Source organism: Cololabis saira, chromosome 12 (genome assembly GCF_033807715.1).
Source record: "Cololabis saira isolate AMF1-May2022 chromosome 12, fColSai1.1, whole genome shotgun sequence".
In the NCBI taxonomy this organism is placed as follows: domain Eukaryota; kingdom Metazoa; phylum Chordata; class Actinopteri; order Beloniformes; family Belonidae; genus Cololabis; species Cololabis saira.
The window spans coordinates 16,365,898-16,378,960 of NC_084598.1; the positions used below are offsets into that span (position 1 = coordinate 16,365,898).

Here is a 13,063-nt window from a genome sequence, read left to right on the forward strand (position 1 = left end):
TAATAATCCGGCCAGATTTAGTGTCACGGCTCACTCGATATAACCTGTCCCTGTTCAATGCAAAGTGCGGATATGTGAGCGCTGCATCAGGGCGCACCTTGTGACCATCAATTTGTATCACTTGGTCGAAGGCTGAGCGTAGAGTATCATCACGAGACTGCTCGAGTGGAAAATCTTCCATAGAGTGCAGCGGGTCCCGCCGAGCCTCCGCCGGAGCCTCCGCGGGTCCCTCTCCCTCTCCGTCTGCAGCGTCGGACAACCTCGCGTCACCGCTGAGCACAGCGCACATACCGCATGTCCCTGGCTGCCGTGATTGCATCCCCACACACTGACTCACCAAATTTCCAAACCCCGGCCAATCGAGTCCTAGAATCAGAGGATGCAAAAGGCGGGAGCTAACCGCGGCCTTTAATCTATGCTTTTTCCCCTTGTGTCTAATTTCCACTGGTACCACGGGGTACTTATGCACATCACCGTGAACACACACCACCTCCACCCAGGACGACACATTCATCAAAGCCTCGGGTCGCACCAGGCTTTGGTGAATTACCGACTGCATGCAGCCAGAATCCACCAAAGCCGAGTGTATACCCCCACGGATCCTTACCGGAACCCGGTATGTCCCTCCTGAGTCTGGGGAGGATGCTGGCGGACCGGCCACCCGGATCACCTGGCCCACCTCCATCAGCGGGCACTCCCGCCTGATGTGTCCGGGCTGGCCGCACCGCCAGCAGCCCTGACCAGGTGTTTGAGGGGCCCCCGCCGGGTCAGCTGGCGCGGGCGGAACCGGGTGTGAGCTCTGGGGAAGAGAAAAAGGAGAAGCATGATTATGCGTTGTCAGCGGACCCCCTGCCGCGGCGAACCTCCGGCGCGGCGCAGGGATGGGACGCGCTGCGGGTCCCTGGATGAATTGCTCCATGACGATCTGCTGCACCACCCGCTTCTCCCCCTCTGTCTCGCCGGGTCGCAGCCACCGCACCGCCGCGTCGTGGAGCTGGTGAGCGAAGGTGTAGGGGCGGTCCGTTGGCCCCAGCTTGAGCTCCCTGAACCGGCGGCGGTAGTCCTCCGGGGATCGCCCCAGCCGATCCATCACCGCCCGCCGCACCTGGCCGTAGGTGGCCCGTGCTGCCGCTGGGAGGGCGAGAGCCGCCATCTGCGCCTCCCCTGACAGGAGCGGCAGGAGGCGCACCGCCCATTCAGCCCCCGGCCAATCACAGGCCTCCGCCACCGCCTCGAAGGTGTCGAGGAAAGCTAGGGGGTCGTCCGCCTCCGTCATCTTCTGCAGGACGACCCCCGCAAAGGGCGCGGCCGGGCGACCCCCCCTGCCTGCCTGCTGAGCCGCCAGGTCTTCCAGAGTGGCGGTCTGCCGCTCGGCCTGGCTCTGGAGCATGGCCGACATCTCCTCCATCGCCCGGGCGAGAGACGCCACTGCCCGCTCCATCTCCCCTCCGCGTTCTGCTGTCATCATTGATATGCCCCACGTTGGGCGCCACTGTAGCACAGCGTGTGCTACGGGGGTCACGGACCGACAGGATAGAGACAGCAGACACCGGGATCTGTTCAGGACTTTTATTAAAGGTTTCTCCGTGCACCAACACCACGGTTCCTCCAGAGGTTCGTCAGCCGAGCTGCTCTCTCCTCTGCTCTGCTTCTGTCCTTCTCCCGTCTCCAGAGCCCACACCCTACTGAAATACACAGAGAATGATTAGATTCACCTGTGTACCGTCAGCTGTTCCAGCCGCGTCACCTGTGCGCCACTCCCCCGCACTCCCTCTCTCCCCTGCAGACCACGCCCCAATCCTGCACCCTGCCACACTAATATATGACACCAAGATTCCTAGCAGGAGACGTGGGCACAAGTGTGGTGGAATCCAGCTGCATGCTTATCTGAGGAGGTAAGGAATGACTGGCTGGACAGACGATAAGCTCAGTCTTGGACAGATTTAGCTGAAGGTGATGGTCCTTCATCCATGCAGAGATATCACCACCAGTTGGAAAAGCAACAACGAGGTATTGCTGTAGTCATCGATAATGCAAGAAACATGGATGTGGCAGAGTATTTAGATTAAGATAAAATAAGATAAGAAAACCTTTATTTGTCTCACATTGGGGAAATTGCAGTTTGCAACAACATACAGACAGAGATAGATTAAGGTTAGATTAAGGTTCAGTCACAAGGTCCAGCAGTCTAGGATGGACTCGGTGTGAGTCCAAAAAGGCTGCTGCTTTCTCTGTACTCCCGTTGGCGCGGCCAGCTCGTCCGTCTTGTTTGGTAAAGATCTCATGTTACCAAGGTTTACGTAGGGAAGAACAGGTCTGAAACGCAGGATTGTTTTCCTGCACAGCATCCATGACAGGTCTCACGAAGTATCTCTGGGGGAGATCCGTGTCCTATATGAAGGAATACCAAGGGTGAGCGAAAAGGTTGCTGTAAGGAGAATGAGACTTGCAGGGCACTGCCAAAGACACACAGAACTGTCAGCCAGCAAGCTGGTGCTGTGGGAGCCAACACGCGGGCGCCGGTCAAGAGGACGTCCTACACCAACATATGTGGACATACTCAAGAAGGATGCAGGGGCCCAGAGTACCAGCGGACTGGAAAGATGTATGGAGAATCGGGATGACTGGAGACAACGATGGACGGCTCGTCTGAGGACGACCTAGAGTGGTCCACTGGTGGTTATCTCCTGTTCCATTAATTCCTCCCTCATTAACCAGACCCCTGACATAATTGAACTCCTCCACTTGAGGCAGAACTTCCCTCGACATTCAACATTTTTATGTGAAAGAACCATGACCTCAAATTTAACTTGTCTGAGAACCACTCCAGAGAGAGCTTAAGATTAAGTTTAAGATCCCAGCTCAATGATTGCAACAGGACCACATTATCTACCATCGTGACCTCACCTTCAGTGATGGGTGAGCCCATTTCAGAGTCTACCAGTATTCGTTCATCTGGCTGATGACATTTCAAGGCTGCAGCCCACTTGGTCTTCTGGTGGTTGTCACGTGCTTCCATAGTTCTTTGCGCTAACCAAACCGGATAGGACTGCGTGTTTAGCCAGAGCTAGAAGTTGTTAACTAGTATCCAACCAAAGGCAGAAGTTGTTTACTAGTATCCAAACAGAGCCAGAAATGGTTTACTATTATCCAGCCAGAGCCAGAATTTGTTAACTCGTATCCAACCAGAGCTAGAGCTGCTCACAGCACGGAAACAGCCCTGGTGAGAGTCAGAAACGACCTTCTGATCACAGCTGATGCTGGCTCCCCCTCTCTTCTCATTCTCCTGGACCTATCTGCAGCATTTGACACAGTTGACCATGACATACTCCGAACCGGCTTCATCACACCATTGGTCTCTCTAACACAGCCCTCAACTGGTTCAAGTCATATCTTACAAATCGAACAGAACGCATCTCCCTTGGTAACTCCCAATCCAAACCCCATACTGTCACCTGTGGGGTCCCCCAGGGGTATGTGCTTGGCCCCACCCTCTTCACCCTCTACCTTCTTCCCCTTGGCCAAGTCATCTGCCGGCCTGGAATTTCATTCCACTGCTATGCTGATGACACACAACTTTATGTCAAAACTACAGCTGCAGCCCTGTCACCAGTGTCATCCTCTTCATAACTCAACATCTGTCTGAAGGAGATAAAGGCATGGATGGAGCAAAATTTCCTTCAACTGAACAGCTCCAAAACAGAGGCAATCATGGTTGGCACTCCTCACCAGACCCAGTCATCATCCATAATCAGCATCACCTTCTCTGGTCACAACATTCCCCTCCCTTCATCTGTCACCAACCTTGGTGTCAAAATGGACCCCCAACTCTCCTTTGATTCCCATATAGATCACCTCTGCAAGATCTCCTTCTACCACCTTCGCAACATCGCCAAACTCCGTCCCACCCTCACCCTCCCAAATGCTGAAAAGCTGGTCCACGCCTTTGTCTCCTCCAGACTGGACTACTGTAATGCACTTCTCATCGGGATTCCCAGCAAGAGTCTCCAGAGGCTCCAATACATCCAAAACTCTGCAGCTAGGATCCTGATGAGAGTGCGGAAACACGATCATATCACCCCCATTCTTCCCTCACTCCACTGGCTTCCTGTCTCCAACAGGGTTGAATATAAGGTCTCCATCCTCACTCACCAGAGTGTCCATGGAAATGCTCCCCCCTACCTCAAAGAACTACTCTTCCCACAACCCACTACACGCTCCCTCCGCTCTTCCCAAACTAACTGCCTCCATTGTCCCAGGACCAGACTCTGCACCATGGATGACAGGGCTTTTAGTCTCTGGAATGCCCTCCCTGACAACCTAAGGCAGTGATTCTTAACCATAGGGCCGCGGCCCAAGTGTGGGCCATCTAGTGGGCCGCCAAAAAGAATTCAGTTTTGTACGTGTGGGCCGTTGGGGCCGCAGGACTGCATAGCAACTCCCAACCAAATGAGGAGAAGAAGACACTCAGCTAGCTGTACGTGTAATAGTAAGAGAAATGGTGTGTATTTATAGAGAAAATCCTTCATTTTGCACAGAGTAGGTTTAGATCCACCAGGATCAGGGATCGATTACTTGGGTCTGCGCCCAGAGCAAGCGAGCGCGGCGTGATCATTTATCCTGACGCGTCCCCGCGGCCGGGGAGGTCGGCTGAGGCTGCCGCTCGGGCGGTGGGCTCCGTCGTTACTGGTGAAAGATGGTAGATGTAGATGCGTGGGCTGACGTGTCTGCTGGACTGGACTGTTCGGGCTTTCGAAAAAGCATCGAAAAGTGACTCTGCTGCAGCGCGACCAGAGAGCTGCGGTGCGGGCTGTTCCCCGTCGCAGCTGATCAGGCTCGGATGAAACCCGACACACTGAGTCCTGACAACGTATTAATGTAAATAACTTAAAGTAAAATCAAACTAAGTTTTGTCCTCGCTGTATTTTTAAATATGCAACCCGGAATGGACAGATTCATCCTGGTTCAGTCTTCCCACTGGGACAAAACCAGTGTCTCATACGTTCAGAGACCGTGGCGTTCAAAGTGCGAAAGTGAAACGCCACTGAAACAAAACACAAAGTTTTTCATCAAACATATCCACTCAAGTCTGAACTGAAGTCACAGAAAAATAAACTGACCATCTTAAAACATCCATGTTTGAGTCCAGATACAGCTGTGAAGCAGCTTTCTCCACAATGAACATAATTAAAACTAAATATCGTTCCAGGCTCATCAATGAGCACCTCCACATGTGTATGAGATCCTGACTCCATCCAGCCCAGATTTAAAGTCCTGACAGGAGAAATTAGAGCTCAATTCTCTCACTGAACGACAGAAAGTGGGGGCATAAGATTATAAGAGGGGAAGAAAGAAAAACTGCAAAACCGTTAAATTGTTAAGATGTGTTTATATTAATTTAGTATAAAAATGTGTTGAGACAATTAACAAAGAAAATGGGAAATTCAAACTGCTGGTAGAGAAATAAAATAAGATAGCATTTGAAAAATAAAATAAAATCTACTTTATTTTTAAGAGAAAAAAATATGTTTAATTCAAGTTAAACATGTTAATTGGCAAATATGTACTTTTTTTAATATAACAGTCAGATGCAGATGTTGATACAACTATGAGGCTACTTGAACACACACACACACACACACACACACACACACACACACACACACACACACACACACACACACACACACACATACATAATCAGCATCACCTTCTCTGGTCACAACATTCCCCTCCCTTCATCTGTCACCAACCTTGGTGTCAAAATGGACCCCCAACTCTCCTTTGATTCCCATATAGATCACCTCTGCAAGATCTCCTTCTACCACCTTCGCAACATCGCCAAACTCCGTCCCACCCTCACCCTCCCAAATGCTGAAAAGCTGGTCCACGCCTTTGTCTCCTCCAGACTGGACTACTGTAATGCACTTCTCATCGGGATTCCCAGCAAGAGTCTCCAGAGGCTCCAATACATCCAAAACTCTGCAGCTAGGATCCTGATGAGAGTGCGGAAACACGATCATATCACCCCCATTCTTCCCTCACTCCACTGGCTTCCTGTCTCCAACAGGGTTGAATATAAGGTCTCCATCCTCACTCACCAGAGTGTCCATGGAAATGCTCCCCCCTACCTCAAAGAACTACTCTTCCCACAACCCACTACACGCTCCCTCCGCTCTTCCCAAACTAACTGCCTCCATGTTCCCAGGACCAGACTCTGCACCATGGGTGACAGGGCTTTTAGTCTCTGGAATGCCCTCCCTGACAACCTAAGGCACCACAAAACACGGACAATTTTAAAAGAGGACTAAAAACCTTTCTTTTTAGCAAAGCATTTTACCACTAAACAATGCAGATGTTTTTTCCCTAGTTGCTGTTTTTAATTGTTTTATTCTCTTTTTACCCATGTTGTGACTTTTTATCCCTTTTATCTCTTATCTTGATTTTATTATTTCTATTTCCTGTTTAATTATAAAACTGTAGCTATTTGAGATTCCCAGGAATGTGAAGTGCATTATAAATTACATTTATTATATTATAACTAGTATCCAACCAGAGCTAGAAGTTTTAAACCAGCATCCAACCAGAGATAGAAGTTAAATAACATCCAACCAGAGCTAGAAGTCATAAACTAGCAACCAACCAGAGCCAGTAATTGTGAACTAGCATCCAACAGGAGCTAGAAGTTGTTAACTAGTATCCTACCAGACCTAGGATTTGTGCGCCGGCATCCAACAAGAGGCAGAAGTTGTAAAGTAGCATCCAACCAGAGTCAGCATTTGTATTGCCTAATAACAATATGAGATACTTCACTGCTAGACCTTTATAAGATCTATTATTATTATTATGCTTAACAGTTTTAGCGTTTACCCCTTTCTATATTTGCATGGTATGATCTCTGTTGCCTTCAAGGTGGGAGAAGTGAAACTAAAAACCTCAACCAGGAAAATGTTATTGCGTTTTCATGCAAAAAAGCAGAGGTGTATAATCCAGGTGCCATAAAGTAAAAATCATGTCCAGCAGTTGTTCCAACCCTCTGAAGAAGCATGTAAAGACAATGCTACAGCAATTTCTGCTGTTTGCAACATGGGAATTGGTTGTTTTTTGCAGAGGTGTTTAATCAAGATGCCATAAAGTAAAAACCCTGCTGTGTTTCTGGATCAGCCTGTACATTTAGAACAGGTGTTTTCACTAAGGACCTACCATCTACCTGCAGAGGGGCTGGTTTAGTATTTGGTTGGAACAACTGCTGGACAGGATTTGTACTTTATGGAACCTGGATTATACACCTCTGCAAAAAAGATCCAAGTCTTCTGTTACTGAGAAATTCTGGTAAAGTTCAAAAGAGACAAAAACATCTTGAACATTTTGTGATGATTTACACTGAAACTGTCATTTTCTTTTCAGGTAGCTGCTCACCAATCCATCTGCAGAGCTTGATGACATCATCAACACCACCACCACCATCATGATTATGAAGATCACATGGACTAACATTCAAACAAAGAATACAACAGTTTTTATTTAGAGTTTTTATTGTGAAAATGAAGTGTTCTTGTGGCCAGATAGAAACTCTTCAATGAGAACATGCGTAACAGGTGAATTTAGGTAACAAATTCACCTGCTTCTGTTTTTTCTCATGTCTGAACCTCTTCAATTTCACAATAAAACCAGCTGTTTTCACAACGTCTTCTGGATAGTCAGACTCACTTGAGGGATTCACCTGGTCCTCCTACGCTTTTTTTCAGCCCATCAGAACAGCCCAGAACATAAAGACTCACCCGGACTCACTTGAACAAGACAGAACAGGTTTCTGTTAGACGTAACACGTTTGCTACAGATGCTTCATACAGCCAGGCACATTTGTGTTCTCAGTCCTGGTCAGTGTAACTGTTCAGGTGCACAAAGGTGACAGCTTAGAGTTACCTGTGTTCTAAACTTGGACTGTGAAGAAAAAAAAACTGCTAACCACGTATTGTTAAGCTTACTGCTCTGGTGGTTGTTAGTGTGTAGAATAACAACAATTATATCACTGCACAATCAGAGGGGTGGGCACATGAAAGCTCTGACTGGCTTTTCCTGTATGGTGAATTGCATTATGAAGAAATACTAAACTATCCAGCCACTACTCACATGCTACAGAAGTTTGAATTTTGTGTACTAAATTTGGGGGAAATTATCACACATCAGGAGAGGACCATTTGGTTCTGAAGACAGCTAGAGAGTAGTTGAGAGTTTCCTGGAGGAACCGAATATGTCTCGTGATTCAGTTCTGGAACATTTGTGGGCAAATTCTGGATTGGTCCTGGAACTGTTCCTCGTTGAGTCTGGATAGGTTTTGGAACTGACATAAGGTGTTTTCAGATTAAACCCTGTTAATTGTCCTGGATGAAGAACTTGTGAACGTGTTTAATGCAGGGGAGTGTAAATGTAAGGCGTGTTATTGTCTTCCTGGTGCCTGAAGCCGAGTTTGGGGGAGAGAAGAGGAGTTACGGCCCATTTATGCTCAACGCAGAGGACGGGTACGCCGACTCTTTTGTCCATCTCCTGCATCGTTTACGTGGATAATTTGGTCCGTTTTCAGGGCCCTTCAGGATCCCTCACTTGACACAGCAAATTAAGCAATACCACCGGAAACCGTGGGGACAATGTTGAGCAGAATAGCCAACATGCGACCAGCAAAACAAACCATAGAAGAAAAAGAGGAATTTGAAGTCCACATGCAGCGATGTATTTATTGGTTGAACAGACCACCAGGCCTGTTCACAGTAGACAGGCCGTCTACTGTGCTGTCTCTTTTTATGTCTATGAAAGTGTACATTATCACGATTTCCTCCACTGTCACCATGTTAGCTGAAACTGCATCTTATTATTATTTTTCTTTTTCTAATGTTTTTGGGAACTTACAAACAACTATGTAGTGGTGCGCCAACTGGTGTCTGAAACTTACATCCAAACGCAGAAGTGAACTCTCTAAATTGACTTAACCAAGGCAAAGTGAAAGACACATGGAAGTATGAGGGTGGCGACGTATGACAATGCTTAAAACGGACAAGCCTATTTACGTACGTAAGGAAGCATAAATGGGCTTTTAGGTGTAGTTATCGGGTGGTATTCCATAGCATGACAGCCCCACTGTTTGGTTGATTTCTCCATCATTTGAAGAAGCGGATGATGCAGCGCTGGGTGCCCTCCCCCAAATAATGAAGCACATATCTAAATAATGACCAGTCCTGTCTTCCTCTGGCAGTCCCGCTGTTGTCGTCGCTAACCCCATAGAACTTCTTAATAAAGCTTTTAAGTTTTCAATGAACTGAGAGTTCTTCCTTGCAAAGCTTTAGTAGTCAGCTGCATATTACTGTTCCTGTAATATGCCAATTTATGGCATCCTTAGCTCTGAGGGTGAAGAGCTTGCGGACATCTTTGTCTTGTTATCAATATATCCCACCCAGGTCCTGCCATCTCCGGTCACTCTGTTTAAATCAGATCTGACCCTTGTTTCAATAGAACCTTGAAGACAAGTTAATGAGAGGGACATACCCCAACCTTGAATCAGTTCATGTGAAAAGGACTGGAGAAACGCAGTTTGGGAAAGTTTGGGTGACAATTCTGATCTAATTTGTGGGTAAGTGTAGATCTGATTCTAGATGATTTTGGACAAGCTCTGGGACTGTTCTATATCTGTCCTGGAACTTTCTCTGGTGAGTTGTAGATCTAATCTGGAAATGATTTAGATAATGTTCCAATAATTTAAATTTGGTAAGTTTGGATCTGTGTAGGTTAAGTTCCAGTTCTATTTTCAAGACAAGATGTAGATATTTTAAGGACTAATTCTGAATTATTTATGGATCAGCTCTTGACTGTTCTGGACAAGTTCTGGACACTTCTTCTGGAACCGCCCACAACTGTTAACTTCAGCTGCAGTTTCTCAAGTGATCTCAGGCTCAGTCTGGGCGTTCTATCTTCTATCCTGTGATTTAATTGATTTTTGTTTGTTCTTCTGCTTGAACTTCAAGTTTTCAGATTTGTCTGTGACCTCCTTATTTTAAATCCAAGTCATTAAATGAATTCATGTAAATGATAAAAGTTCTTGTGTTTTTTGTTTTGTCATTGCTGAGACAGAACTTCAACCCCACGGGTTTGAATGAATCTACTCCGCCCGGCTACTAAATCATCATATTCCTAGAAGCACGAGCCGAGGCGGAGGAGTCGCAGCAATTTATAACTCCAGTCTCCAAACAAAAATTGAACCTAAGTGCAATTATAATACATTTGAAAGCCTCACGCTTAGTCTGAAATTCCAGAGCTGGAAATCAGAAAAGCCAGTTTTGTTAGTGGTAGTGTACCGGCCCCCTGCTGGTGCTTATCTAGAGTTTCTGTCTGAATTTTCAGATTTCCTATCTGGATTATTGATCAGTACAGATAAATTCATCATAGTGGGTGACTTTAATATTCATATCGATGTTGAAAGCGATAATCTTAAATTAGCTTTCAATTCTCTTCTAGAATCAATGGGTATCTCACAAAAAGTGAGATACCCATTGATACCCATTTGTATCTGAAATTCTGTAAAAGGTAGTTGCAAGCTAGTTATGTGACCATTTGTATAGAAATTATCTATTTTTTATTTTTTCCGGTCAGGGTTCAGAATGCATCATAGCACAGAGACAGCACTGGTTTGAGTCATGACCTTCTTATGGCCTCAGATAAGGGATAAGTGTCGATACTGGTTCTACTGGACCTCAGTGCTGCTTTTGACACTGTAAATCAGCATTTTACTACACAGGTTGAAGCATGTTGGGATTAAAGGGACAGCCCTAGGTTGGTTTAGGTCAGATCTATCAAACAGATTCCAGTTTGCTCATGTACACAAAGTTTCTTCAGAACAGTCGAGGGTCTGCTATGGTGTTCCGCAGGGTTCAGTGCTAGGACCAATCTTGTTCAGTTTATAGAAGCAGCCCTTGGGAAGTATAATCCAGAATTACAGCATCAGTGTTTATTGCTATGCTGATGGTAATGGAGTCCCCTGCGGATGGAGACCAGTCTCTCCTCCTGAAGATGGAGGCCGGCCTCTTTCTTGCTTCAAGGATTAAATATAATTTCAAGATGTTCACATTGTTTTACGTATGAGAGAGGTGATTCCAGACCCCTGTGAGTTGTAAGACCCAGAACACGTTTATGTAGGGCCAAATTTATAATTTTATAATGCACATCAAGGCAAACTGGAACAAGGAGCCGTTATTGATCCAGCTTCAGTTCTGGTGTCGATTCTTAAACTACAAACATGATAAAAGCATGTAATAATGCACTAATGCCGAACATAAACATTCACAAATCCGTACGAACACAACTTTTCAGGGAACGCAACACAAAGCAAGGAATAACAACACCCTATAATGCAATACGGTCAACACATCCATTGCAGCTACAGTACTCTGTTTTCTTTTCCATCTTAAATCGGAGGAAATGCCGGCAAATAACTAATTTTTCCTAGACTCAACTTCTGACAGGTTTGTTTTCACTTGCTTTTGCAAGTTCCTTGTTTAAATGAGCGGGTTTTCATGGATATTTGCCTCATCATCATAATTGAATTGATCTACTTGAGGGAGGAGCCAGGGAGGAGACAGGTAGGAGTCTCGTGCTCATACATCCGCATTCAATTACACGTTGATTGTGATGTTCAAATGAAACGTGTGTGGATTTGGGCGTACGCACAGTTCTAAACACCTGAATTTTTTTTGGTTGGCAAGATTTCTGCGCCAGAAATCCACGCACTCTTTGTACATGAGGCTCCAGATCAGCTAGAACTGCTCAGAAAACAACCAGAAAAGACAGATGACCAGAGCGACCTCATCGCAGGGAGACACCATCAGGACAAACGCACAAATAATTTCAACATATACGATGCATGTATACACACTCATGATAGTGTAGTCAGGATCCTGGGTGACTAGGAAACACACACACCAGAGCATGTGTTCAATTTGCAGAGAGCCCCTTGTGTTTAAGACCTTTGTCTGTCAAATAAAAAAAAGGTAAAAAATGAACCAAGCAAGCCTCCTCCTACTCGACCAACCACATTAGCCTCAGGCAGAGGGTTTTTATTTTTGATTGGTGACAGCAGATCTGAGAGGAATGTTACAAGAGGCCCGTTCATGTTACTTTTGGAGATGTTTCAGGAGTAAAGAGCAGAGAAGTTAAAATGTGCAACTGAAACTACAAAGAATAAAATAGAGCCCTTAGACTGGATTTTAAAATCGGCAGACTGGGGCATGTCTGACACTGAAAGATAACTTGTTCAACTGTTCAGGAGATGCTCTGAAAGCTGCATCTTCTTCATCCAGGTCCTTGGACTCTCGAAGGAGCATATGGATGTTGCTGAGCCATTCTAAAAGCAATAAAATGTTCAAATCAATATTTTCTTTCTTTTTTTTTTCTAGCACATTTGCATATTAAAGTGTGTCAATTGCTCTGATGTCTCTAGACCATGGCTTTCCTTTAGAGCTACCTAAAAAGTGTTCCAGCTTCTCAGTCTCAGCTCCACAGACTTCACGCTGCCATCTCTCTGGTGTCTATGTCATTATTTTATAAAGTCATTGTGGCCAGAAATATGTAAGAAGATGGACATGTGTGTTTGATGGCTGTAGTGCAGACCGAGTAGACTTCTGTTGTTAACAGCAGCAGTATCTTTAACCAAGAGTCCCTGAAACACCAACTTGAGCCCTAAAAGAACAGCAGTCCAATGCGTTACTAGACCTGAAGGGAGGTTTTAGTTAACACAGCAGGTTCCAGGGAATACTAGTATGTTTTCTGAATTCTAAAATTACAGCAAACAACTCACATTTATGAGGGTCACGTGGTGCTGCACTAAACTCTAACTACAAACAGAAATACAAAGTTAATTTAAAGATTTACGTGGAGAACTCCAATACAACACTGCCATCTAGTGGCATCAAGGAGCAACAACAAGTACATTCACGAGACAAATAAGTCACTCACCTGAGTGATGTTGTTCAGCACCATAGATGCTCTCACTGCAATAATCCACCTCTATTTACATGAT

The 13,063-nt window shown here is 45.8% G+C and overlaps 1 protein-coding gene across 1 annotated transcript in view; it reads left to right on the forward strand.

The window, feature by feature from the left end:
• The window catches only part of grm6a (glutamate receptor, metabotropic 6a), a 39,330-nt gene extending 29,300 nt beyond the window's left edge, over positions 1-10,030 (forward strand). Inside the window, exon 16 of the mRNA XM_061735728.1 lies at positions 7,408-10,030. The gene's annotated coding sequence lies outside the window, so the exon portion shown is untranslated. The remainder of the gene's footprint in view (positions 1-7,407) is intronic.
• The last annotated feature ends 3,033 nt before the right edge of the window (positions 10,031-13,063 follow it).